General features: G+C 44.8%; 1 pseudogene; it reads left to right on the forward strand.

Moving 5' to 3' along the window:
• Positions 1–2,737: 2,737 nt before the first annotated feature.
• Positions 2,738–27,309, forward strand: part of LOC115202551 (transient receptor potential cation channel subfamily M member 5-like) — a 40,138-nt pseudogene continuing 15,566 nt past the window's right edge.

Raw genomic sequence — 27,309 nt, forward strand, 5'->3', positions numbered from 1 at the left:
GACTCCGCTGTCCTGGCATCGTGAGGGAGCTTGTTCCACCATTGGGGTGCCAGAGCAGCAAACAGTTTTGACTGGGCTGAGCGGGAACTGTGCTTCCTCAGAGGTAGGGAGGCCAGCAGGCCAGAGGTGGATGAACGCAGTGCCCTTGTTTGGGTGTAGGGCCTGATCAGAGCCTGAAGGTACGGAGGTGCCGTTCCCCTCACAGCTCCGTAGGCAAGCACCATGGTCTTGTAGCGGATGCGAGCTTCAACTGGAAGCCAGTGGAGAGAGCGGAGGAGCGGGGTGACGTGAGAGAACTTGGGAAGGTTGAACACCAGACGGGCTGCGGCGTTCTGGATGAGTTGTAGGGGTTTAATGGCACAGGCAGGGAGCCCAGCCAACAGTGAGTTGCAGTAATCCAGACGGGAGATGACAAGTGCCTGGATTAGGACCTGCGCCGCTTCCTGTGTGAGGCAGGGTTGTACTCTGCGAATGTTATAGAGCATGAACCTACAGGATCGGGTCACCGCCTTGATGTTAGTGGAGAATGACAGGGTGTTGTCCAGGGTCACGCCAAGGTTCTTAGCACTCTGGGAGGAGGACACAAGGGAGTTGTCAACCGTGATGGCGAGATCATGGAACGGGCAGTCCTTCCCCGGGAGGAAGAGCAGCTCCGTCTTGCCGAGGTTCAGCTTGAGGTGGTGATCCGTCATCCACACTGATATGTCTGCCAGACATGCAGAGATGCGATTCGCCACCTGGTTATCAGAAGGGGGAAAGGAGAAGATTAATTGTGTGTTGTCTGCATAGCAATGATAGGAGAGACCATGTGAGGATATGACAGAGCCAAGTGACTTGGTGTATAGCGAGAATAGGAGAGGGCCTAGAATAGAGCCCTGGGGGACACCAGTGGTGAGAGCACGTGGTGCGGAGACAGATTCTCGCCACGCCACCTGGTAGGAGCGACCTGTCAGGTAGGACGCAATCCAAGCGTGGGCTGCGCCGGAGATGCCAAGCTCGGAGAGGGTGGAGAGGAGGATCTGATGGTTCACAGTATCAAAGGCAGCAGATAGGTCTAGAAGCATGAGAGCAGAGGAGAGAGAGTTAGCTTTAGCAGTGCGGAGAGCCTCCGTGACACAGAGAAGAGCAGTCTCAGTTGAATGCCCAGTCTTGAAACCTGACTGATTAGGATCAAGAAGGTCATTCTGAGAGAGATAGCAGGAGAGCTGGCCAAGGACGGCACGTTCAAGAGTTTTGGAGAGAAAAGAAAGAAGGGATACTGGTCTGTAGTTGTTGACATTGGAGGGATCGAGTGTAGGTTTTTTCAGAAGGGGTGCAACTCTCGCTCTCTTGAAGACGGAAGGGACGTAGCCAGTGGTCAAGGATGAGTTGATGAGCGAGGTGAGGTAGGGGAGAAGGTCTCCGGAAATGGTCTGGAGAAGAGAGGAGGGGATAGGGTCAAGTGGGCAGGTTGTTGGGCGGCCGGCCGTCACAAGACGCGAGATTTCATCTGGAGAGAGAGGGGAGAAAGAGGTCAAAGCACAGGGTAGGGCAGTGTGAGCAGGACCAGCGGTGTCGTTTGACTTAGCAAACAAGGATCGGATGTCGTCAACCTTCTTTTCAAAATGGTTGACGAAGTCATCCGCAGAGAGGGAGGGGGGGGGATTCAGGAGGGAGGAGAAGGTAGCAAAGAGCTTCCTAGGGTTAGAGGCAGATGCTTGGAATTTAGAGTGGTAGAAAGTGGCTTTAGCAGCAGAGACAGAAGAGGAAAATGTAGAGAGGAGGGAGTGAAAGGATGCCAGGTCCGCAGGGAGGCGAGTTTTCCTCCATTTCCGCTCGGTTGCCCGGAGCCCTGTTCTGTGAGCTCGCAGTGAGTCGTCGAGCCACGGAGCAGGAGGGGAGGACCGAGCCGGCCTGGAGGATAGGGGACAGAGAAAATCAAAGGATGCAGAAAGGGAGGAGAGGAGGGTTGAGGAGGCAGAATCAGGAGATAGGTTGGAGAAGGTTTGAGCAGAGGGAAGAGATGATATCAGTTGTTGTATCATATCAGTTATCAGTTGTTGTATCAGATCAGTTATCAGTTGCTGTATTATATCAGTTGTTGTATTATATCAGTTATCAGTTGTTGTATTATATCAGTTATCAGTTGTTGTATTATATCAGTTATCAGTTGTTGTATTATATCAGTTATCAGTTGCTGCATTATATCAGTTGTTGTATTATATCAGTTATCAGTTGTTGTATTATATCAGTTATCAGTTGTTGTATTATATCAGTTATCAGTTGTTGTATCATATCAGTTATCAGTTGCTGCATTATATCAGTTGTTGTATCATATCAGTTATCAGTTGTTGTATTATATCAGTTATCAGTTGTTGTATCATTTCAGTTATCAGTTGTTGTATCATATCAGTTATCAGTTGTTGTATTATATCAGTTATCAGTTGTTGTATTATATCAGTTATCAGTTGTTGTATTATATCAGTTATCAGTTGTTGTATTATATCAGTTATCAGTTGTTGTATCATATCAGTTATCAGTTGTTGTATTATATCAGTTATCAGTTGTTGTATTATATCAGTTATCAGTTGTTGTATTATATCAGTTATCAGTTGTTGTATGATATCAGTTATCAGTTGTTGTATTATATCAGTTATCAGTTGTTGTATCATATCAGTTATCAGTTGTTGTATTATATCAGTTATCAGTTGTTGTATTATATCAGTTATCAGATTAGTGGGCAGTTATCACTCAAATAATGAGGTCATGGGCCAATAGTTTGACGAGGTAACTTCAACCAACTCTACGTTGTGCCATACCTATACTATGTTGTGTTGCCTAGGGAAATGTTGTGCCATACCTCTACTATGTTGTGTTGCCTAGGGAAATGTTGTGCCATACCTCTACTATGTTGTGTTGCCTAGGGCAACGTTGTGCCATACCTCTACTATGTTGTGTTACCTAGGGCAACGTTGTGCCATACCTCTACTATGTTGTGTTGCCTAGGGAAATGTTGTGCCATACCTCTACTATGTTGTGTTGCCTAGGGAAATGTTGTGCCATACCTCTACTATGTTGTGTTGCCTAGGGCAACGTTGTGCCATACCTCTACTATGTTGTGTTGCCTAGGGAAATGTTGTGCCATACCTCTACTATGTTGTGTTGCCTAGGGCAACGTTGTGCCATACCTCTACTATGTTGTGTTGCCTAGGGAAATGTTGTGCCATACCTCTACTATGTTGTGTTGCCTAGGGAAATGTTGTGCCATACCTCTACTATGTTGTGTTGCCTAGGGCAACGTTGTGCCATACCTCTACTATGTTGTGTTACCTAGGGCAACGTTGTGCCATACCTCTACTATGTTGTGTTGCCTAGGGAAATGTTGTGCCATACCTCTACTATGTTGTGTTGCCTAGGGCAACGTTGTGCCATACCTCTACTATGTTGTGTTGCCTAGGGAAATGTTGTGCCATACCTCTACTATGTTGTGTTGCCTAGGGCAACGTTGTGCCATACCTCTACTATGTTGTGTTGCCTAGGGCAACGTTGTGCCATACCTCTACTATGTTGTGTTACCTAGGGCAACGTTGTGCCATACCTCTACTATGTTGTGTTGCCTAGGGAAACGTTGTGCCATACCTCTACTATGTTGTGTTGCCTAGGGCAACGTTGTGCCATACCTCTACTATGTTGTGTTGCCTAGGGAAATGTTGTGCCATACCTCTACTATGTTGTGTTGCCTAGGGCAACGTTGTGCCATACCTCTACTATGTTGTGTTGCCTAGGGAAATGTTGTGCCATACCTCTACTATGTTGTGTTGCCTAGGGCAACGTTGTCAGTTTGGCTACTTTTCAGTGAAATATCATGCTCAATGAAAGATGTGATGTAAAATGATGGGCTTGGTCAATATCATACATACCCTCTGGTAGTGAGGACAGTTACCGAGAGGAAGACTGGACCCCACAATCAGGTTTGAGAAGCAGTGAAATACAAGTTTTAAATATTTTTGGGGTGAAAAACCTAAATGTTTACAGTAGAGGATTAAATTAGTTGGGGGGGTTGGATCTTTGCCCATAACCGGTCCAAACTATTGGCCATGATCCAATACATGTTACTGAGTGGCCAGTGAGGACAAATACGGTAATAAGCTGAAGCTGCATGTTGTTTTTGCTGTGCAGGCATGGACCTCGAATCTCTTCCCATTTCTGATGATCATCTTTTACCAGGCATCCCAGGCAAATGAGCAATGTCAAGCAATGTTGACTCAGATGCAAATTCTTAATCGCTGCCAGTAGGAGACAAATCTTTTATGGTTCTTTTCCAGCAGTTTAATCTCATCTCACAGCCAACCCTCAGCTCAGTCTAGGGAAGAATATAGGTTAAATGCAGCAGTCTAATCTCATTTTACAGCCAACCCTCAGCCCTGAGGTGAGTGGCATCCATCGATTGAGAAGAAAAATAAAAGACAACTACATGGAGCAGCTTTTCTGGTATTCAACGTCGCAGCCAATGAGGTTAACCTCTCCTCTCCCTGTCCATCTAACTCCCTCTGATAACATCCTGTCTCATTTCATTCACATCCTTATCAGAGCTGTCTTATTAAGGTACATAGTGCAGCAGTTACTGTCACGTTTGTTGTATGAAGGAGACCAAGGCGCAGCGTGTGTATCGTTCCACATTTAATTATAACTATGAAACTATGCAAGACATACAAATAAACTACTAAACAAAATAACAAACCGTGACGAAGAGGTGAAACATACACTACCTCAAAATAATCTCCCACAAAACCTAGTGGGAAAAACAACAACTTAAATATGATCCCCAATTAGAGACAACGATGACCAGCTGTCTCTAATTGGAGATCATCCCAAAAAACAACAACATAGAAATACAGAAACTAGAACCCCACATAGAAATACATAAACTAGACAAAACCCCCAACATAAAAAAAGAAACTAGAACCAACATAGACATAAATAAACTAGACAAAACCCCCTGTCACGCCCTGACCTAATCTACCATAGAAAATAAAAGCTTTCTATGGTCAGGACGTGACAGTTACATTTGCCTTTGAATATAGTTGGTTGTAATGTGTATTGATAAAGGGGTGCTGACAGTGTGATATAGTTGGTTGTAATGTGTATGGATAAAGGGGTGCTGACAGTGTGATATAGTTGGTTGTAATGTGTATGGATAAAGGGGTGCTGACAGTGTGATATAGTTGGTTGTAATGTGTATGGATAAAGGGGTGCTGACAGTGTGATATAGTTGGTTGTAATGTGTATTGATAAAGGGGTGCTGACAGTGATAGTTGGTTGTAATGTGTATTGATAAAGGGGTGCTGACAGTGTGATATAGTTGGTTGTAATGTGTATTGATAAAGGGGTGCTGACAGTGTGATATAGTTGGTTGTAATGTGTATTGATAAAGGGGTGCTGACAGTGTGATATAGTTGGTTGTAATGTGTGTGGATAAAGGGGTGCTGACAGTGTGATATAGTTGGTTGTAATGTGTATGGATAAAGGGGTGCTGACAGTGTGATATAGTTGGTTGTAATGTGTATTGATAAAGGGGTGCTGACAGTGTGATATAGTTGGTTGTAATGTGTATTGATAAAGGGGTGCTGACAGTGTGATATAGTTGGTTGTAATGTGTATGGATAAAGGGGTGCTGATAGTGTGATATAGTTGGTTGTAATGTGTATGGATAAAGGGGTGCTGACAGTGTGATATAGTTGGTTGTAATGTGTATGGATAAAGGGGTGCTGACAGTGTGATATAGTTGGTTGTAATGTGTATGGATAAAGGGGTGCTGACAGTGTGATATAGTTGGTTGTAATGTGTATGGATAAAGGGGTGCTGACAGTGTGATATAGTTGGTTGTAATGTGTATGGATAAAGGGGTGCTGACAGTGTGATATAGTTGGTTGTAATGTGTATTGATAAAGGGGTGCTGACAGTGTGATATAGTTGGTTGTAATGTGTATTGATAAAGGGGTGCTGACAGTGTGATATAGTTGGTTGTAATGTGTATTGATAAAGGGGTGCTGACAGTGTGATATAGTTGGTTGTAATGTGTATTGATAAAGGGGTGCTGACAGTGTGATATAGTTGGTTGTAATGCGTATTGATAAAGGGGTGCTGACAGTGATATAGTTGGTTGTAATGTGTATTGATAAAGGGGTGCTGACAGTGTGATATAGTTGGTTGTAATGTGTATTGATAAAGGGGTGCTGACAGTGTGATATAGTTGGTTGTAATGTGTATTGATAAAGGGGTGCTGACAGTGTGATATAGTTGGTTGTAATGTGTATGGATAAAGGGGTGCTGACAGTGTGATATAGTTGGTTGTAATGTGTATTGATAAAGGGGTGCTGACAGTGTGATATAGTTGGTTGTAATGTGTATGGATAAAGGGGTGCTGACAGTGTGATATAGTTGGTTGTAATGTGTATGGATAAAGGGGTGCTGACAGTGTGATATAGTTGGTTGTTATGTGTATGGATAAAGGGGTGCTGACAGTGTGATATAGTTGGTTGTAATGTGTATGATAAAGGGGTGCTGACAGTGTGATATAGTTGGTTGTAATGTGTATGGATAAAGGGGTGCTGACAGTGTGATATAGTTGGTTGTAATGTGTATTGATAAAGGGGTGCTGACAGTGTGATATAGTTGGTTGTAATGTGTATTGATAAAGGGGTGCTGACAGTGTGATATAGTTGGTTGTAATGTGTATGGGTAAAGGGGTGCTGACAGTGTGATATAGTTGGTTGTAATGTGTATGGGTAAAGGGGTGCTGACAGTGTGATATAGTTGGTTGTAATGTGTATGGATAAAGGGGTGCTGACAGTGTGATATAGTTGGTTGTAATGTGTATTGATAAAGGGGTGCTGAGAGTGTGATATAGTTGGTTGTAATGTGTATGGATAAAGGGGTGCTGACAGTGTGATATAGTTGGTTGTAATGTGTATTGATAAAGGGGTGCTGACAGTGTGATATAGTTGGTTGTAATGTGTATTGATAAAGGGGTGCTGACAGTGTGATATAGTTGGTTGTAATGTGTATGGATAAAGGGGTGCTGACAGTGTGATATAGTTGGTTGTAATGTGTATTGATAAAGGGGTGCTGACAGTGTGATATAGTTGGTTGTAATGTGTATGGGTAAAGGGGTGCTGACAGTGTGATATAGTTGGTTGTAATGTGTATTGATAAAGGGGTGCTGACAGTGTGATATAGTTGGTTGTAATGTGTATGGATAAAGGGGTGCTGACAGTGTGATATAGTTGGTTGTAATGTGTATGGATAAAGGGGTGCTGACAGTGTGATATAGTTGGTTGTAATGTGTATTGATAAAGGGGTGCTGACAGTGTGATATAGTTGGTTGTAATGTGTATGGATAAAGGGGTGCTGACAGTGTGATATAGTTGGTTGTAATGTGTATGGATAATGGGGTGCTGACAGTGTGATATAGTTGGTTGTAATGTGTATTGATAAAGGGGTGCTGACAGTGTGATATAGTTGGTTGTAATGTGTATTGATAAAGGGGTGCTGACAGTGTGATATAGTTGGTTGTAATGTGTATGGATAAAGGGGTGCTGACAGTGTGATATAGTTGGTTGTAATGTGTATGATAAAGGGGTGCTGACAGTGTGATATAGTTGGTTGTAATGTGTATTGATAAAGGGGTGCTGACAGTGTGATATAGTTGGTTGTAATGTGTATTGATAAAGGGGTGCTGACAGTGTGATATAGTTGGTTGTAATGTGTATTGATAAAGGGGTGCTGACAGTGTGATATAGTTGGTTGTAATGTGTATTGATAAAGGGGTGCTGACAGTGTGATATAGTTGGTTGTAATGTGTATGGATAAAGGGGTGCTGACAGTGTGATATAGTTGGTTGTAATGTGTATGGATAAAGGGGTGCTGACAGTGTGATATAGTTGGTTGTAATGTGTATGGATAAAGGGGTGCTGACAGTGTGATATAGTTGGTTGTAATGTGTATTGATAAAGGGGTGCTGACAGTGTGATATAGTTGGTTGTAATGTGTATTGATAAAGGGGTGCTGACAGTGTGATATAGTTGGTTGTAATGTGTATGGATAAAGGGGTGCTGACAGTGTGATATAGTTGGTTGTAATGTGTATGGATAAAGGGGTGCTGACAGTGTGATATAGTTGGTTGTAATGTGTATGGATAAAGGGGTGCTGACAGTGTGATATAGTTGGTTGTAATGTGTATGGATAAAGGGGTGCTGACAGTGTGATATAGTTGGTTGTAATGTGTATTGATAAAGGGGTGCTGACAGTGTGATATAGTTGGTTGTAATGTGTATTGATAAAGGGGTGCTGACAGTGTGATATAGTTGGTTGTAATGTGTATTGATAAAGGGGTGCTGACAGTGTGATATAGTTGGTTGTTATGTGTATTGATAAAGGGGTGCTGACAGTGTGGTATAGTTGGTTGTAATGTGTATGGATAAAGGGGTGCTGACAGTGTGATATAGTTGGTTGTAATGTGTATGGATAAAGGGGTGCTGACAGTGTGATATAGTTGGTTGTAATGTGTATTGATAAAGGGGTGCTGACAGTGTGATATAGTTGGTTGTAATGTGTATTGATAAAGGGGTGCTGACAGTGTGATATAGTTGGTTGTAATGTGTATTGATAAAGGGGTGCTGACAGTGTGATATAGTTGGTTGTAATGTGTATTGATAAAGGGGTGCTGACAGTGTGATATAGTTGGTTGTAATGTGTATGGATAAAGGGGTGCTGACAGTGTGGTATAGTTGGTTGTAATGTGTATGGATAAAGGGGTGCTGACAGTGTGATATAGTTGGTTGTTATGTGTATGGATAAAGGGGTGCTGACAGTGTGATATAGTTGGTTGTAATGTGTATGGGTAAAGGGGTGCTGACAGTGTGATATAGTTGGTTGTAATGTGTATGGATAAAGGGGTGCTGACAGTGTGGTATAGTTGGTTGTAATGTGTATGGATAAAGGGGTGCTGACAGTGTGATATAGTTGGTTGTAATGTGTATGGATAAAGGGGTGCTGACAGTGTGATATAGTTGGTTGTAATGTGTATGGATAAAGGGGTGCTGACAGTGTGATATAGTTGGTTGTAATGTGTATTGATAAAGGGGTGCTGACAGTGTGATATAGTTGGTTGTTATGTGTATGGATAAAGGGGTGCTGACAGTGTGATATAGTTGGTTGTAATGTGTATTGATAAAGGGGTGCTGACAGTGTGATATAGTTGGTTGTAATGTGTATTGATAAAGGGGTGCTGACAGTGTGATATAGTTGGTTGTAATGTGTATGGATAAAGGGGTGCTGACAGTGTGATATAGTTGGTTGTAATGTGTATTGATAAAGGGGTGCTGACAGTGTGATATAGTTGGTTGTAATGTGTATTGATAAAGGGGTGCTGACAGTGTGATATAGTTGGTTGTAATGTGTATGGATAATGGGGTGCTGACAGTGTGATATAGTTGGTTGTAATGTGTATTGATAAAGGGGTGCTGACAGTGTGATATAGTTGGTTGTAATGTGTATGATAAAGGGGTGCTGACAGTGTGATATAGTTGGTTGTAATGTGTATGGATAAAGGGGGTGCTGACAGTGTGATATAGTTGGTTGTAATGTGTATGGGTAAAGGGGTGCTGACAGTGTGATATAGTTGGTTGTAATGTGTATGGGTAAAGGGGTGCTGACAGTGTGATATAGTTGGTTGTAATGTGTATGGATAAAGGGGTGCTGACAGTGTGATATAGTTGGTTGTTATGTGTATGGATAAAGGGGTGCTGACAGTGTGATATAGTTGGTTGTAATGTGTATTGATAAAGGGGTGCTGACAGTGTGATATAGTTGGTTGTAATGTGTATGGATAAAGGGGTGCTGACAGTGTGATATAGTTGGTTGTAATGTGTATTGATAAAGGGGTGCTGACAGTGTGATATAGTTGGTTGTAATGTGTATGGATAAAGGGGTGCTGACAGTGTGATATAGTTGGTTGTAATGTGTATTGATAAAGGGGTGCTGACAGTGTGATATAGTTGGTTGTAATGTGTATGGATAAAGGGGTGCTGACAGTGTGGTATAGTTGGTTGTAATGTGTATGGATAAAGGGGTGCTGACAGTGTGATATAGTTGGTTGTAATGTGTATGGATAAAGGGGTGCTGACAGTGTGATATAGTTGGTTGTTATGTGTATTGATAAAGGGGTGCTGACAGTGTGATATAGTTGGTTGTAATGTGTATGGATAATGGGGTGCTGACAGTGTGATATAGTTGGTTGTAATGTGTATTGATAAAGGGGTGCTGACAGTGTGATATAGTTGGTTGTAATGTGTATGGATAAAGGGGTGCTGACAGTGTGATATAGTTGGTTGTTATGTGTATTGATAAAGGGGTGCTGACAGTGTGATATAGTTGGTTGTAATGTGTATTGATAAAGGGGTGCTGACAGTGTGATATAGTTGGTTGTAATGTGTATGGATAAAGGGGTGCTGACAGTGTGATATAGTTGGTTGTAATGTGTATTGATAAAGGGCTGCTGACACTGGGTTTATTCAGGTCTCTTGAATACATAAGCAGCGAGGATCATTATATGAAAATATCTCCTCCAAGGAAACATGTTTGACATTGCTTCTTGGGGAACGTAGTATCCATATTTCCACTGACTGACTAATGCATGGGCCTACATAGTTCAATATCTTTTTATATGAGTTGTAAACGTCATGTTTAGCTTTCTAGCTAGCACACCCACTAATTCATTTTTTAAACAAATGAACAAGCTAGCTAGCACATTATCTGACTCTGCTCTTTGTTCATTTGCTGTGATTTGTCACCCAATGTTTGTATATATTTTTTTTAATTGTTAAACAAATTTAGGGTGAGGCAACTTGAGCTTCGAAGCCCTCCCTGCCTCGCGGGGCGTCCTACACCTCTGTGTCTAGCTTTCATTCTACAGAGAGCTTGTGGTTCATTATGATGACAGATCTCAGGAAGGAAGCTTTTTGCATGCAGAGCAAAAATGAAAATGCTAACCGATTTGCATATAACACAGATGGACTCATGTAGTAACCCCAAAAAAGTGTTAAACAAATAAACATATATTTTATATTATCAATTCTTCAAAGTAGCCACCCTTTGCCTTGATGACAGCTTTGCACACTCTTGGCATTCTCTCAACCAGCTTCATGAGGAATGCTTTTCCAACAGTCTTGAAGGAGTTCCCACATATGCTGAGCACTTATTGGCTGCTGTTCCTTCACTCTGTGGTCCAACTCATCCCAAACCATCTCAATTGGGTTGAGGTCAGGGGATTGTAGAGGCCAGGTTATCTGATGCAGCACCTCATCACTCTTCTTGGTCAAATAGCCCTTACACAGCCTGGAGGTGGGTTGGGTCATTGTCCTGTTGAAAAACAAATAATACTCCCACTAAGCGCAACCCAGATGAGATGGCGTATCGCTGCAGAATGCTGTGGTACAAATGCTGGTTAATACTGCCTTGAATTCTAAATAAATCACTGACAGTGTCACCAGCAAAGCACCCCCACCATTACACCTCCTCCTCCATGCTTCACGTTGGAAACCACACATGCAGAGATCATCCGTTCACCTACTCTGCGTCTTACAAAGACACGGCACTTGGAACCAAACATCTCAAATTTGGACTCATCAGACCAAAGGACAGATTTTCACCAGTCTAATGTCCATTGCTCGTGTATCTTGGCCCAAGCAAGTCTCTTCTTCTTATTGGTGTCCTTTAGTAGTGGTTTCTTTGCAGCAATTCGACCATGAAGGCCTGATTCATGCAGTCTCCTCTACACAGTTGATGTTGAGATGTGTCTGTTACTTAAACTCTGTGAAGCATTTATTTGGGCTGCAATCTGAGGTGCAGTTAACTCTACTGAACTTATCCTCTGCAGCAGAGGTAACTCTGGGTCTTCCTTTCCTGTGGCTGTCCTCACGAGAGCCAGTTTCATCATAGCACTTAATGGTTTTTGCGACTGCACTTGAAGAAACTTTCAAAGTTCTTGACATTTTCTGGATTGACTGACCTTCATGTCTTAAAGTAGTGATGGACTGTTATTTCTTTTTGCTTATTTGAGCTGTTCTTGCCGTAATATGGACTTGATCTTTTACCAAATAGGGCTATCTTCTGTATACCACCTTTACCTTGTCACAACACAACTGATTGGCTCAAACGCATTAAGAAAGAAAGAAATTCCACAAATGAACTTTTACCAAGGCACACCTGTTAATTTAAATGCATTCCAGGTGACTTCCTCATGAAGCTGGTTGAGAGAATGCCAAGAGAGTTCAAAGCTGTCATCAAGGCAAAGGGTGTCTACTTTGAAGAATCTCAAATCTCAAATATATTTTGATTTGTTGAACACTTTTTTTTGGTTACTATATGATTCCATATGTGTTATTTCATAGTTTTGATGTCTTCACTATTATTCTACAATGTAGAAAATAGTAAGAATAAAGAAAAACCTTTGAATGAGTAGGTGTGTCCAAACGTTTGACTGGTACTGTAGGTCTAAGCTCCTGGAGATGCCTCACACCTGTCATCAGCAGCAGTGTGACTGGTGAATGATTCTGGGTTAGATTTACCTGGCTGTGGGGTAAAGGTCATGTTGTGCACTATGGGTGCTGTGTCTATAGGGGGGCGCTACCGCTGCAGAGACGATGCCCACGATGCGGGGATGTACTGGAGTGTTCATGGGAGCAAAGGTAGGAGTGGTTTGTGTTTGTTTGTCATAGTGGATTGTGAATGACCGGACTGTAAATACTACTGTATATGATGTACACTGTTTCTATGTGTATAATGTATAATGTGTCTGTGCTGTGGCAGTGCTCTGTTGGCCTGCCGTTGCTACTCTCAGCTGGACGAGGCCGTGGAGAGTGTGGCTGAAGGCCGAGGCCGGGGTGCTAGCAGAGGGGACAAGGAGAGGGGCCACTGGGCAGCAGGACGAGTGGGGGATATTGACTTCACTGGCACCAGTAGGACAAGGGGAAAGGTAACACTGTTACAACCACAAGGCAACACTGTTACAACCACAAGGTGCTATAACCACAAGGCAACCCTGCTACAACCACAAGGTAACACAAGGTGGAGGACTGTGTTCCATTTCAGTATGTGCAGGACTGTGTTCCATTTCAGTATGTGCAGGACTGTGTTCCATTTCAGTATGTGCAGGACTGTGTTCCATTTCAGTATGTGCAGGACTGTGTTCCATTTCAGTATGTGGAGGACTGTGTTCCATTTCAGTATGTGCAGGACTGTGTTCCATTTCAGTATGTGCAGGACTGTGTTCCATTTCAGTATGTGCAGGACTGTGTTCCATTTCAGTATGTGGAGGACTGTGTTCCATTTCAGTATGTGCAGGACTGTGTTCCATTTCAGTATGTGCAGGACTGTGTTCCATTTCAGTATGTGCAGGACTGTGTTCCATTTCAGTATGTGCAGGACTGTGTTCCATTTCAGTATGTGGAGGACTGTGTTCCATTTCAGTATGTGCAGAACTGTGTTCCATTTCAGTATGTGCAGGACTGTGTTCCATTTCAGTATGTGCAGGACTGTGTTCCATTTCAGTATGTGCAGGACTGTGTTCCATTTCAGTATGTGTAGGACTGTGTTCCATTTCAGTATGTGCAGGACTGTGTTCCATTTCAGCACTAACATGGCCTGAATTATCAAAACAATGCAGATTGATAATTAATGCATATTCTCACTCAGTCATTTCAGCTTAAGTTATCCATGTTTCTCATCATTTTACAAAACTATTTCAGGTCAAGAAAGAGATTAAAGAAATATGAAAGAGGACCTATTCCTTGACCATGTAGATCTCTCAGTAAATACCACACTGTGCTTCTCTGTCCAGTTTGTGAGGGTTCACAGCTCCACAGATCCAGTGTTAATCTACCAGATGCTGACAGAGCAGTGGGGACTAGCCCCTCCACACCTGGTGGTGGCTCTGGTGGGGGGAGACGAGCTGGCTCAGATGAAACCCTGGCTCAGGGACATCGTGAGGAAAGGACTGGTCAAGGCTGCTCAGAGCACAGGTGAGACGCGCGCGCGTGTGTGCACGCACACACACACACGCACGCACGCACACGCACACACACACACACACACACACATTCAATTCTGTTTTTACTAAGATAACCGTGGGCAGCATTAAATCAGCCAATGGGCCATATTGAGTTGACAAAGTGAGATGATGTCTCTACCTCACAGGTGCCTGGATCCTGACCAATGGGCTTCGCTTTGGCATCACCAAGCACCTGGGCCAGGCTGTCCGTGACCACTCTCTGGCATCACCAAGCACCTGGGCCAGGCTGTCCGTGACCACTCTCTGGCATCACCAAGCACCTGGGCCAGGCTGTCCGTGACCACTCTCTGGCATCACCAAGCACCTGGGCCAGGCTGTCCGTGACCACTCTCTGGCATCACCAAGCACCTGGGCCAGGCTGTCCGTGACCACTCTCTGGCATCACCAAGCACCTGGTCCAGGCTGTCCGTGACCACTCTCTGGCATCACCAAGCACCTGGGCCAGGCTGTCCGTGACCACTCTCTGGCCAGCACCTCCTCTAAGGTCAAGGTGGTGGCCATCGGCATCGCTCCCTGGAACATGATCCACAACAGAGACGCTCTGCTTGCTGCTAAGGTCTCCATACACATCCATGCAGAAGATCATATACTATGAGTTCAGAGTAGATGTTGATTACATTTAACATGTGGGTAGACTAGACAACGAGGTCATAGGAAAACGTCTATATGTGTGTGTGAGTTGCCGAGTTGTTTTTATGCGCTCCTCTGAAATCTGTTCTCTGACCGACGTGTGTCCTCCTGCAGCCAGACGTGTGTCCTCCTGCAGCCAGACCAGCCTGCCGTGGTGGAGCCCCAGGACCTGCCCCATGGGGCGGTGTACTCCCTGGACTGCAACCACTCCCACTTTGTCCTGGTTGAGGAGGACCCTCAGCGCCCCGGGGCCACCAGTGAAATGAGGGTCAAGCTGCTCAAGCATATCTCCCTGCAGCGCACCGGTTATGGAGGTGAACCTACTTACTTACTCTTTTTGAACCTTTATTTAACTAGGCAAGTCAGTTAAGAACAAATTCTTATTTACAATGCATGCCTACCAGGGAGCAGTGGGTTAACTGCCTTGTTCAGGGGCAGAATGGGGCAGACAGTTTTACCTTGTCAGCTCGGGGATTAGATCCAGCAACCTTTCAGTTACTGGCCCAACGCTCTAACCACTAGGCTACCTGCTGGTTACTAGTCCAACGCTCCAACCACTAGGCTACCTGCCCCCCCAACTTATTTGAAGGTTGTTCATGTTTACTGTGTGTCATATTCGACACAGCACCCTTGTATTTCTTCAGGAAGAATGCTTCCTTTGACTTTAATGAGTGGTTTTAAGGAACAACCAGGGCCCTCGTTGATATTCTGCATCTCTACAGGTGCAGGTAGTTTTGAGATCACAGTGCTGTGTCTCCTGGTGCATGGAGAACCCAGGATCCTACAGGTTTGTCACATTTTTGGAAAATATTACTTTTCCATTAATTCAACTTTTCAGTATAATGTGTTATTATAATACTTGTCATAAGCATGTATGAACGTATATAATTTCATATGACAAGGCCTATTATATATTATGTTGCCATAGCAACTTTTCAGTTGATTCAAAGTGTCTATTTAGTCAGAATCATTTGGTGATAGTAATGAAAACATTACAAATCTTACAGTGAATTACCAGCACATCATAATGCATTATACTGTACCTGTGTTACCATACTTTCTATATTGCTGTGTGTGCTGTTTGGGTAAGCAGTCTTCCTCTGTCTCTGTGTACAGAGGATGTATAGGGGCATAGGGAACGCCATGTCCTGGCTGATACTGGCAGGGTCGGGGGGCGTTGCCGACATCCTGGTCACGCTGATGAACCGGGGCTGCTGGGACATGGACAGCGTGCAGGAGCTCCTGCTAGACACCTTTCCAAGCGTGCACCACAGCACTGACATCACCAACTGGACCAAGCTGGTAAGGAGCAGAGAGGGAGAGCAGAGAGGGAGAGCAGAGAGAGAGAAAGAGAGAGAGAGAGCAGAGAGAGAGAGAGCAGAGAGAGAGCAGAGAGAGAGAGCAGAGAGAGAGAGCAGAGAGAGAGAGCAGAGAGCAGAGAGAGAGAGCAGAGAGAGAGAGAGAGAGAGAGAGAGAGCAGAGAGAGAGAGCAGAGAGGGAGAGCAGAGAGAGAGAGAGAGCAGAGAGAGAGAGCAGAGAGAGAGAGAGAGAGCAGAGAGGGAGAGCAGAGAGAGAGAGAGCAGAGAGAGAGAGAGGTTGACTGACTGACTTCCTCCTGATCTTTAGATCCAGAAGATACTGGACAACGGCCACCTCCTGACAGTTCATGACCCCGAGCAGGAGAGCTCTGAGCTGGACACGGTCATCCTCAAAGCCTTGGTCAAAGGTACTGGATGGAATGCTTCTACTGCGGTTGACAGCACTTACATCAATCCTAAAAAGGGCTTGTACAGAAGCAGATGAAAGATTTCCGTCAAAAGATCAATACATTTCCAATTATGCTCCATATAAAAGGTTTGAGGAGTTACTGAAAGCCATCCGTCAACATAGAAAAGAAATACGCTCATTCTGTTTTTGATGGATATGAACTTTCTTTCTGAACGGGGGTTAACCCATAACTTTTTGACCCCTAACATCTAACCTTTGACCCCTAACATCTAACCTTTGCCCTGTGTGTGGCATGCAGCCTGTAAGAGCCAGAGTCAGGAAGCTCAGGACTTCCTGGATGGGCTGAAGTTGGCGGTGGCCTGGAACCGGGTGGACATCGCTAAGAGCCACATCTTCAACGGGGACGTGGAGTGGACGGTGAGAATGAAAGACAGCATGAGATGTCCCTCCTTCATTCATTCTCTCTCTCTCCTATTGGTCCTGAACTTTGTCCTGCTAGTGCTGATTATTGTTTATGTAATATATTTGCTGCCACATTGAGGATCATTAAAAAACGTATCTTCCCTTAGTATAATAACGGAATGTAAAAAGCCTATATGCAGCATAAATATTGCTTAGTAAAACAGAATATTAGAATTGTATTGTCAGTTTACTACAAAGTTAGTAATATATAGCACTATCTACTGACCCTCGCAGGCAGGTGACCTGGAGGAGGTGATGATGGACGCCCTGGTCAATGACAATCCCGACTTTGTGCGTCTATTTGTGTGACAACGGCATGTGTCTGGGCGAGTTCCTGACCTACGGCCGCCTGCAGGAGCTCTACTGCTCCGTGTCAGAGAAGAGCCTCCTTCATCTCCTCCTCCTGAAGAAGCACCAGGAGAAACAGCTCCTACTGAAGGCAGTACGGACCCCTGGGCCCCCTCACGACCACCACAAGGCCGAGCCCGGGGACCGGAAGGCCCGCTTCACCATGCACAAGGTGTCCAAAGTGCTGAAAGACTTCCTGCACGACTCGTGTAAAGGCTTCTATCAGAAGCTGCCCATGGTGGGTACTGGGTAGGCTGTTCCTGAGGTAACACAGAGTGACTTTATCACATTATGAATCACAGATAGTTCCTGATGGGTCACAGATAGTTTCTCATGGATCCTACAGATAGTTCCTCATGGATCACAGATAGTTTCTCATGGATCACAGATAGTTCCTCATGGATCACAGATAGTTCCTCATGGATCACAGATAGTTCCTCATGGATCACAGATAGTTCCTCATGGATCACAGATAGTTCCTGATGGGTCACAGATAGTTCCTCATGAGTCACAGATAGTTCCTCATGAGTCACAGATAGTTCCTCATGAATCACAGATAGTTCCTCATGGATCACAGATAGTTCCTCATGGACCACAGATAGTTCCTCATGGGCCACAGATAGTTCCTCATGGATCACAGATAGTTCCTCATGGATCACAGATAGTTCCTCATGGATCACAGATAGTTCCTCATGGATCACAGATAGTTCCTCATGGGTCACAGATAGTTCCTCATGGGTCACAGATAGTTCCTTATGGGTCACAGATAGTTCCTCATGGGTCACAGATAGTTCCTCATGAGTCACAGATAGTTCCTCATGAGTCACAGATAGTTCCTCACGGATCACAGATAGTTCCTCACGGATCACAGATAGTTTCTCATGGATCACAGATAGTTCCTCATGGATCACAGCTGAAGACTGAGTCGTGGCTGGAGAAAAGAAAACCTCACAGATTCCAAGGCTTTTCTGAAGAACAGATTGAAACCATGTCAAGATGTCCAGCAGAGACACGTTTTTCTCTGCATTTCTATGTGTCTGTCAGAGTTCACTCTTCTTCATCCTTGCGTGTGTGTGTCTCACTGTGTGTGTGTGTTTGTGTCTCTCTTTCTCTGTGTGTGTCTCACTGTGTCTGTGTGTGTGTGTTGTCTCCAGGAGAAGACAGGCAAGAAGGCAGGCCGTCTCTTTAACAACCAGAAGAGCCTGGCTGAGCTGGAGGAGCGCTGTGAGCACCCCTGGAGGGACCTGTTCCTCTGGGCTGTTCTCCAGAACCGGCAGCAGATGGCTAACTACTTCTGGGCCATGGTCAGTCCCCTCCCTCCCAGAGAGTTAGTTCTGAAACCTCTCTGATCTCCAGGAGGATTATTCAAATGAAGGTCAAGCCCAGTAGTTAGTGTAGGTTTTATTGCTGGCCAGTGTCAATACAGGCAGTTTAAAAGCTAATGTAGATATCATCAGTATGGTGTTGAGCAGGGTGGTGGTGAGAGGGAGTTTAGTACCAAACATACACACTTACTGCACATTAAGACATTTACAGCCAGACAGACAGACACACACGTACACACTCTCTCTCTCAATTCAATCAATTCAAAGGGCTTTATTGGCATGGGAAACATGTTTACATTGCCAAAGCAAATGGAATAGACAAGTAACAAAAGGGAAATGAACAATGGAAACATTAGTGAACATTACACTCACAAAAGGATGGTCAGTCACTCTCTCTCTGAATCCCCTCTCTCCCATCTCTCTCTCTCTGTCTGTATCCCCCTTCTCTCTCTCGCTCTCTCTCATTCTATTATCTCTCTCGCTCTCTATTCTCTATCTCTCGGGTGTCCCCCTCTCTCTCTCTATTATATCTCCCTCTCTCTCCCTTTCTCTCTCCCTCTCATTCCCCTCCCTCTCATCTCTCTCGCTCTGTATCCCTCTCTCTCTCTGTATCCCCCTTCTCTCTCTCTCTCTCTCTCTCTCTCTCTCTCTCTCTCTCTCTCTATTATCTCTCTCCCTCTCTCCCTTTCTCTCTCTCTCTATTCTCTCTCTCTATGCTCCCTCTGTATCCCCCTTCTATCTCTCTCTCTCTCTCTCTCTCTCTCTCTCTCTATTCTCTCTCTCTATTCTCTCTCTGTATCCCCCTCTCTCTGTCTCTCTCTCTCTATTCTCTCTCTTTCTATGCTCCCTCTGTATCCCCCTTCTATCTGTCTCTCTCTCTCTCTATTCTCTCTCTGTATCCCCCTTCTCTCTCTCTCTCTCTCTCTCTCTCTCGCTCATTCTATTATCTCTCTCTCTCTCTATCTCTCTGTATCCCTCTCTCTCTATTATCTCTCTCCCTCTCTCCCTTTCTCTCTCTCTCTATTCTCTCTCTATGCTCCCTCTGTATCCCCCTTCTATCTCTCTCTCTCTCTCTCTCTCTCTCTCTCTATTCTCTCTCTCTATTCTCTCTCTGTCTCTCTCAATTCAATTCAAAGGGCTTTATTGTCATGGGAAACATGTTTACGTTGCCAAAGCAAATGGAATAGACCATAAACAAAAGGGAAATGAACAATGGAAACATTAGTGAACATTACACTCACAAAAGGATGGTCAGTCACTCTCTCTCTCAATTTCAATTCAAATCAAAGGGCTTTATTGGTATAGGAAACATACAGTTGAAGTCTGAAGTTTACATACACTTAGGTTGGAGTCATTAAAACTCGTTTTACAACCACTCCACAAATTTCTTGTTAACAAACTATTGTTTTGGCAAGTCGGTTAGGACATCTACTGTTTTATGGCTTTAGAAGCTTCTGATAGTGTACCTGTGGATAGCTTGTGATAGTGTACCTGTGGGTTTATTTCAAGGCCTACCTTCAAACTCAGTACCTCTTTGCTTGACATCATGCGAACATCAAAAGAAATCAGCCAAGACCTCAGGAAAAAAATTGTAGACCTCCACAAGTCTGATTCTTCCTTGGGAGCAATTTCCAAATGCCTGAAGGTACCACGTTCATCTGTGCAAACAATAGTATGCCAGTATAAACACCATGGGACCATGCAGCCGTCATACTGCTCAGGAAGGAGACGCGTTCTGTCTCCTAGAGATGAAAGTACTTTGGTGCAAAAAGTGCAAATCAATCCCAGATCAACAGCAAAGGACCTTGTGAAGATGCTGGAGGAAACACGTACAAAAGTATCTATATCCACACTAAAATGAGTCCTATATCGACATAACCTGAAAGGCCGCTCAGCAAGGAAGAAGGCACTGCTCCAAAACATCCATAAAAAGCCAGACTAAGGTTTACAGCTGCACATGGGGACAAAGATTGTACTTTTTGGAGAAATGTCCTCTGGTCTGATAAAACAAAAATAGAACTGTTTGGCCATAATGGCCATCGTTATGTTTGGAGGAAAAAGGGGGAGGCTTACAAGCCGAAGAACACCATCCCAACCGTGAAGCACGGGGATGGCAGCATCATGTTGTGGGGGTGCTTTGCTGCAGGAGAGATTGGTGCAATTCACAAAATAGATGGCATCATGAGGCAGGAAAATGATGTGGATATATTGATATATATCTCAAGACATCAGTCAGGAAGTTAAAGCTTGGTCACAAATGGGTCTTCCAAATGGACAATGATCCCTAGCATAATTCCAAAGTTGTGGCAAAATGGCTTAAGGACAACAAAGTCAAGGTATTGGAGTGGCCATCACAAACCCCTGACCTCAAACCTACAGAAAATTTGTGGACAGAACTGAGAAAGCGTGTGCGAGCAAGGAGGCCTACAAACCTGATTCAGTTACACCAGCTCTGTGTCACGTCCTGACCAGCAGAGGGCGTAATTGTGTTCGTTTTGGTCAGGATGTGGCAGGGGTTTTGTGTGTTAAGTGTTGTGTTGGTGATTGGACTCCCAATTGAAGGCAGGTGTGTTGAGTTGCCTTTGATTGGGAGTCCTATATAGGAGTGTGTGTTTTTCTTTGGGGTTGTGGGTAGTTGTTTTTGCACTGCGTGTTGTGTGCCTGCAAAACTGTTCCTGTCATCGTGAGTAGAGTATATTGTTTTTCCCTGTGGATGCTTTACTTGTGTTTATTAAAAAACTATGAGTATCCACATTCCCGCTGCGCCTTGGTCCATTCCTGAAGACAGCTGTTACAGAACTACCCACCACAAAAGGACCAAGCAGCGGAAGAGGAAGGAGCATCGGGTGGAGGAATGGACATGGGACGACATCCTGGATGGCAAGGGATCTTACACCTGGGAAGAGATCCTGGCCGGAAGGGATCGCCTCCCATGGGAACAGGTGGAGGCACTGAGAAGAGCGGAGGCAGCAGGAGAAGGGCGCGAACGTTATGCTGGAACACGGCTGGCGAGGAAGCCGGAGAGGCACCCCCAAGAAATGTTTTGGGAGGGCACACGGGAAGTTTGGCCAGGCCAAGGAAGAGCCGTAAGCCAGCTACCCGTGATTACAGGGAGGTGCGTATGAGGTGGAGGGCGCCATGTTACGCTGAGGTATGCACCATCTCGTCTATACGTACGCACAGGCCAGTCCGCCCTGTACCAGCGCCCCGCATGTGCCAGGGTGAGGTGAGCATCGAGCCGGAAGGGGTGATGCCAACCCTGCGCTCAAGACCGCCAGTGCGCCTCGACGGTCCGGTGTTTCCTGCTATACGCACTAGCATGGAGGTGCGTGTCTCCAGGCTTGCACGTCCAGTACCAGCCCCACGCATCAGGCGTCTAGTGCGTCAGCCCAGCCTCGCCAGTCAAGAGTCGCCAGACCTGCCCGCCAGTCAAGAGTCGCCAGAGCTGCCCGCCAGTCAAGAGTCGCCAGAGCTGCCCGCCAGTCAAGAGTCGCCAGAGCTGCCCGCCAGTCAAGAGTCGCCAGAGCTGCCCGCCAGTCAAGAGTCGCCAGAGCTGCCCGCCAGTCAGGAGTCGCCAGAGCTGCCCGCCAGTCAAGAGTCGCCAGAGCTGCCTGCCAGTCAAGAGTCGCCAGAGCTGCCCGCCAGTCAAGAGTCGCCAGGGCGGCCCGACAGCCCGGAGCCGCCAGGGCGGCCCGACTGCCCGGAGCCGCCAGGGCGGCTCGACTGCCCGGATCAGTTAGAGTGGCTCGTCTGCCCGGCCCAGCCCCAGTGGCCCGCCTGCCCGGATCTGCCAGGGTGCCCCGCCTGTCCTCCGGTCCAGCCCGAGTGGCCCGCCTGTCCTCCGGCCCAGCCCGAGTGGCCCGCCTGTCCTCCGGCCCAGCCCGAGTGGCCCGCCTGTCCTCCGGCCCAGCCCGAGTGGCCCGCCTGTCCTCCGGGCCAGCCCGAGTGGTCCGCCTGTCCTCCGGCCCAGCCCGAGTGGCCCGCCTGTCCTCCGGTCCAGCCAGAGTGGTCCATCTGCCAGGGTCAGCCCGAGTGGCCCGTCTGCCCGACGCAGCTATCGGCGCCACCGAAGTGGGCGACGCCGAAGGTGGAGTGAGGTCCACGTCCCGCACCTGAGCCACCTCCAGGATAGGTGGGTTGGGGGGGAGGGTGTAGCACAGTGCCGTCGTTGACGGCAGCCACCCTCCCTTATTGTTTAGGGGTTATTGTTTATTGGTTTTGTTGGGGTATTGGGGATTTTTTTGTGTTTTCTTTTTTTTTAGGTGCATTCCGGGGTCTGCACCTTGAGGGGGGGGTACTGTCACGTCCTGACCAGCAGAGGGCGTAATTGTGTTCGTTTTGGTCAGGATGTGGCAGGGGTTTTGTGTGTTAAGTGTTGTGTTGGTGACTAGACTCCCAATTGAAGGCAGGTGTGTTGAGTTGCCTTTGATTGGGAGTCCTATATAGGAGTGTGTGTTTTTCTTTGGGGTTGTGGGTAGTTGTTTTTGCACTGCGTGTTGTGTGCCTGCAAAACTGTTCCTGTCATCATGAGTAGAGTTTATTGTTTTTCCCTGTGGATGCTTTACTTGTGTTTATTAAAAAACTATGAGTATCCACATTCCCGCTGCGCCTTGGTCCATTCCTGAAGACAGCTGTTACACTCTGTCAGGAGGAATGGGCCAAAATTCACCCAACTTACTGTGGGAAGCTTGATTCAGTTACCCGAAACGTTTGATCCAAGTTAAACAATTTAAAGGCAATACTACCAAATACAAATTGAGTGTATGTAAACTTCTGAGCCACTGAATGTGATGAAAGAAATAAAAGCTGAAATAAATCATTCTCTCTACTATTATTCTGACATTTCACATTCTTAAAAGAAAGTGGTGATCTTAACTGACCTAAGACAGGGAAATTGTACTAGCATTAAATGTCAGGAATTGTGAAAAACTGAGTTTAAATGTATTTGGCTAAGGTTTAAGTAAACTTCCGACTTCAACTGTATGTTTACATTGCCAAAGCAAGTGAAATAGATAATAAACAATAAAATGTTTTAATTAACAGTGAACATTATACTCACAAAAGCTCTATTATGCCTATATACAGTGTTGTAACGATGTGCAAATAGTTAAAGTACAAAAGGGAAAATAAATAAACATAAATATTTAGGGAAAAACACTGTGGTATTTCACCCAATAGATATGGGAGTTTATCAAAATTGGATTGTTTTTCGAATTCTTTGTGGGTCTGTGTAACCCGAGGGAAATATGTGTCTCTAATATGGTCATAAATTTGGCAGGAGGTTAGAAAGTGCAGCTCAGTTTGTACCTCCATTTTGTTGGCAGTGTGAAAATCGCCTGTCTTCTCTTCTCTTGGTGGCCTTTCTCAATAGCAAGGCTATGCTCACTGAGTCTGTACATAGTCAACGCTTTTGTTAATTTTGGGTCAGTCACGGTGATCAGGTATTCTGCCACTGTGTACTCTCTATTTAGGGACAAATAGATTTCTAGTTTGCTCTGTTTATTTATTATTTCCATGGCTTCCTTTTAGGTGGTTGTAGAATTTAATGTCTCTTTTCTGGATTTTGATAATTAGCGGGTATTGGCCTAATTCTGCTCTGCATGCATTATTTGGTGTTTTACGTTGTACACAGAGGATATTTGTACAGAATTCTGCACGTGGAGTCTCAATTTGGTGTTTATCTCATTTTGCGAATTCTTGCTTGGTGAGCGGATCTCAGACCTCACAACCATAAAGGGCAATGGGTTCTATAACTGATTCAAGTATTTTTAGCCAGATCCTAATTGAGATGTTGAATTTTATGTTCCATTTGATGGCGTAGAAGGCCCTTCTTGCCTTGTCTCTCAGATCGTTCACAGCTTTGTGGAAGTTACCTGTGGCGCTGATGTTTAGCCCGAGGTATGTATAGTTTTTTTGTGTGCTCTTGGGCAACGGTGTCTAGATGGAATTTGTATTTGTGTTCCTGGCAAGTGGACCTTTTTTGGAACACCCTTATTTTTGTCTTACTGAGATTTACTGTCAGGACCCAATTCTAACAGAATCTGTGCTGAAGATCTAGGTGCTGCTGTAGGCCCTCCTTGGTTGGGGACAGAAGCACCAGATCATCAGCAATCAGTAGACATTTGACTTCAGATTCTAGTAGGGTGAGGCCGGGTGCTGCAGACTTCTAGGGCCCTCGTCAATTAGTTGATATATATGTTGAAGAGGGTGGGGCTCAAGCTGCATCCCTGTCTCACCCCACGGCCCTGTGGAAAGAAATATGTGTGTTTTTTGCTAATTTTAAATGCACACTTGTTGTTTGTGTTGTATGTTTTTCCCCCAACACAGCTTTCCATCCATTTGTATAGAAGACCCTCATGCCAAATTGAGTCAAAAGCTTTTTTGAAATCAACAAATCATGAGAAGACTTTGCCTTTGTTTTGGTTTGTTTATTTGTCAATTAGGGTGTGACTACGTGGTCTGTCATACGGTAATTTGTTAAAAAGCCAGTTTGATATTTGCTCAGTACATTGTTTTCACTGAGGAAATGTGCAAGTCTGCTGTTAATGATAATGCAGAGGATTTCCCCAAGGTTGCTGTTGACGCAAATCCCGCGGTAGTTATTGGGGTCAAATTTGTCTCCACTTTTGTGGATTGGGGTGATCAGTCCTTGATTCCAAATATTGTGGAAGATGTCGGTGCTGAGGATAATGTTAAAGAGTTTAAGTATAGCCAATTAGAATTTGTGGTCTGTATATTTTATCATTTCATTGAGGATACCATCAACACCACAGGTCTTTTTGGGTTGGAGGGTTTGAATTTTGTGCTGTAGTTCATTCATTGTAATTGGAGAATCCAGTGGGTTCTGGTAGTCTTTAATAGTTGATTCTAAGATTTGTATTTGATCATGCATATGTTTTTGCGGTTTGTTCTTTGTTATAGATGCAAAAAGATATGAAGTGGTTTATCCATAAATCTCAATTTTGGATAGATAACTCTTTCCCAGAAGTGGTTAGATTCTATAGATTCTTTGATTACATTGAACTGATTTCTGACGTGCTGTTCCTTCTTTTTCCGTAGTGTATTTCTGTATTGTTTTAGTGATTCACCGTAGTGAAGGCGTAGACTCAGGTTTTCTGGGTCTCTATGTTTTTGGTTGGATAGGTTTCTCAATTTCTTTCTTCGGTTTTTGCATTCTTCATCAAACCATCTGTCATTGTTGTTACTTTTCTTAGGTTGTCTGCTTGACATTTTTAGATTTGATAGGGAAGCTGAGCGGTCAAATATACTGTTTAGGTTTTCTACTGCCAAGTTTACACCTTCACTATTACAGTGGAACGTTTTGTCCAGGAAGTTATCTAAAAGGGATTGAATTTGTTGTTGCCTAATTGTTGTTTGGTAGGTTTCCACACTACATTCCTTCCAGCTATAGCATTTCTTAATATTATTCAGTTCCTTTAGCTTTGATGCCTCATGATTGAGTATTGCTCTGTTCAAGTCTCCCTCTCTCTCCCTCTCTCTCCCTCTCTCTCCCTCTCTGTCTCCCTCTCTGTCTCCCTCTCTGTCTCCCTCTCTGACTCTGTCTCTGTCTCTCTCTCTCTCTCTCTCTCTCTCTCTCTGTGTCTCTCTCTCTCTCTCTCTCTCTGTGTCTCTCTCTCTCTCTCTCTCTCTGTGTCTCTCTGTGTCTCTCTCTCTCTCTGTCTCTCTCTCTCTCTCTGTCTCTCTCTCTGTCTCTCTCTCTCTCTCTCTCTCTCTCTCTCTGTCTCTCTCTCTCTCTCTCTCTCTGTGGTCCAGGGTCCTGAGGCTGTAGCTGCGGCTCTAGCTGGTTATAAGATCCTGAAAGAGATGTCTGGCCTGGAGTCAGAGGCAGAGTCAGCACGCAGTATGAAGGAGGCCAAGTATGAGCAGTTTGCCCTAGGTGAGAGACACGAGGAGCATGTAGGCACACACACACACACACACACACACACACACACACACACACACACACACTGGATAAAACATGCAGTATCACACTCTGCGATGACATAATGCTCTGGGATCACAAACCATCACTTAGTTGAAAAATACCACTAAGACAAAGATGTTCCCTGAAAGTATCTATTTCCTAGGAAATTCTCCTGGGGTTAGAATTCACAGTGAGATCATCACAAGATAAGAATCTAGATACAACCAATGCCTATATAACAAGCAGACAAAAACCTTTTTTGAATGGTGTGAAGTCTTGGTAAGTGTGTTGAGTCTGGTGTGTGTGTATGTGTTGCCAGATCTGTTTGGGGAGTGCTACTCTAACAGTGAGGACAGGGCCTATGCTCTTCTGGTGAGAAGGACCCGCTGCTGGAATCAATCCACCGTCCTCAACCTGGCAACCGAGGCTGATGCCAAGTGCTTCTTCGCCCACGATGGAGTTCAGGTAGGCTACGGTAACACGTGCAGGCACACATAGACACACCGAAAGAGACATGTGGCCTCCTTACTTTTAATCTCGATGTTCCATAAACAAATGATACATTAGATAGATTTGACTGTGTACACAGACAATTTTCACAGAGTCCTCTTGGTGTGTGACTGTGTGTTGATAGGTGTGTTTTATGGGGTGATGTGCCCTCTGCTGGTTTCAGTGTTGATAGGTGTGTTTTATGGGGTGATGTGTCCTCTGCTGGTTTCAGTGTTGATAGGTGTGTTTTATGGGGCGATGTGCTCTCTGCTGGTTTCAGTGTTGATAGG

This window comes from Salmo trutta, chromosome 12 (genome assembly GCF_901001165.1).
Source record: "Salmo trutta chromosome 12, fSalTru1.1, whole genome shotgun sequence".
Lineage (NCBI taxonomy): Eukaryota > Metazoa > Chordata > Actinopteri > Salmoniformes > Salmonidae > Salmo > Salmo trutta.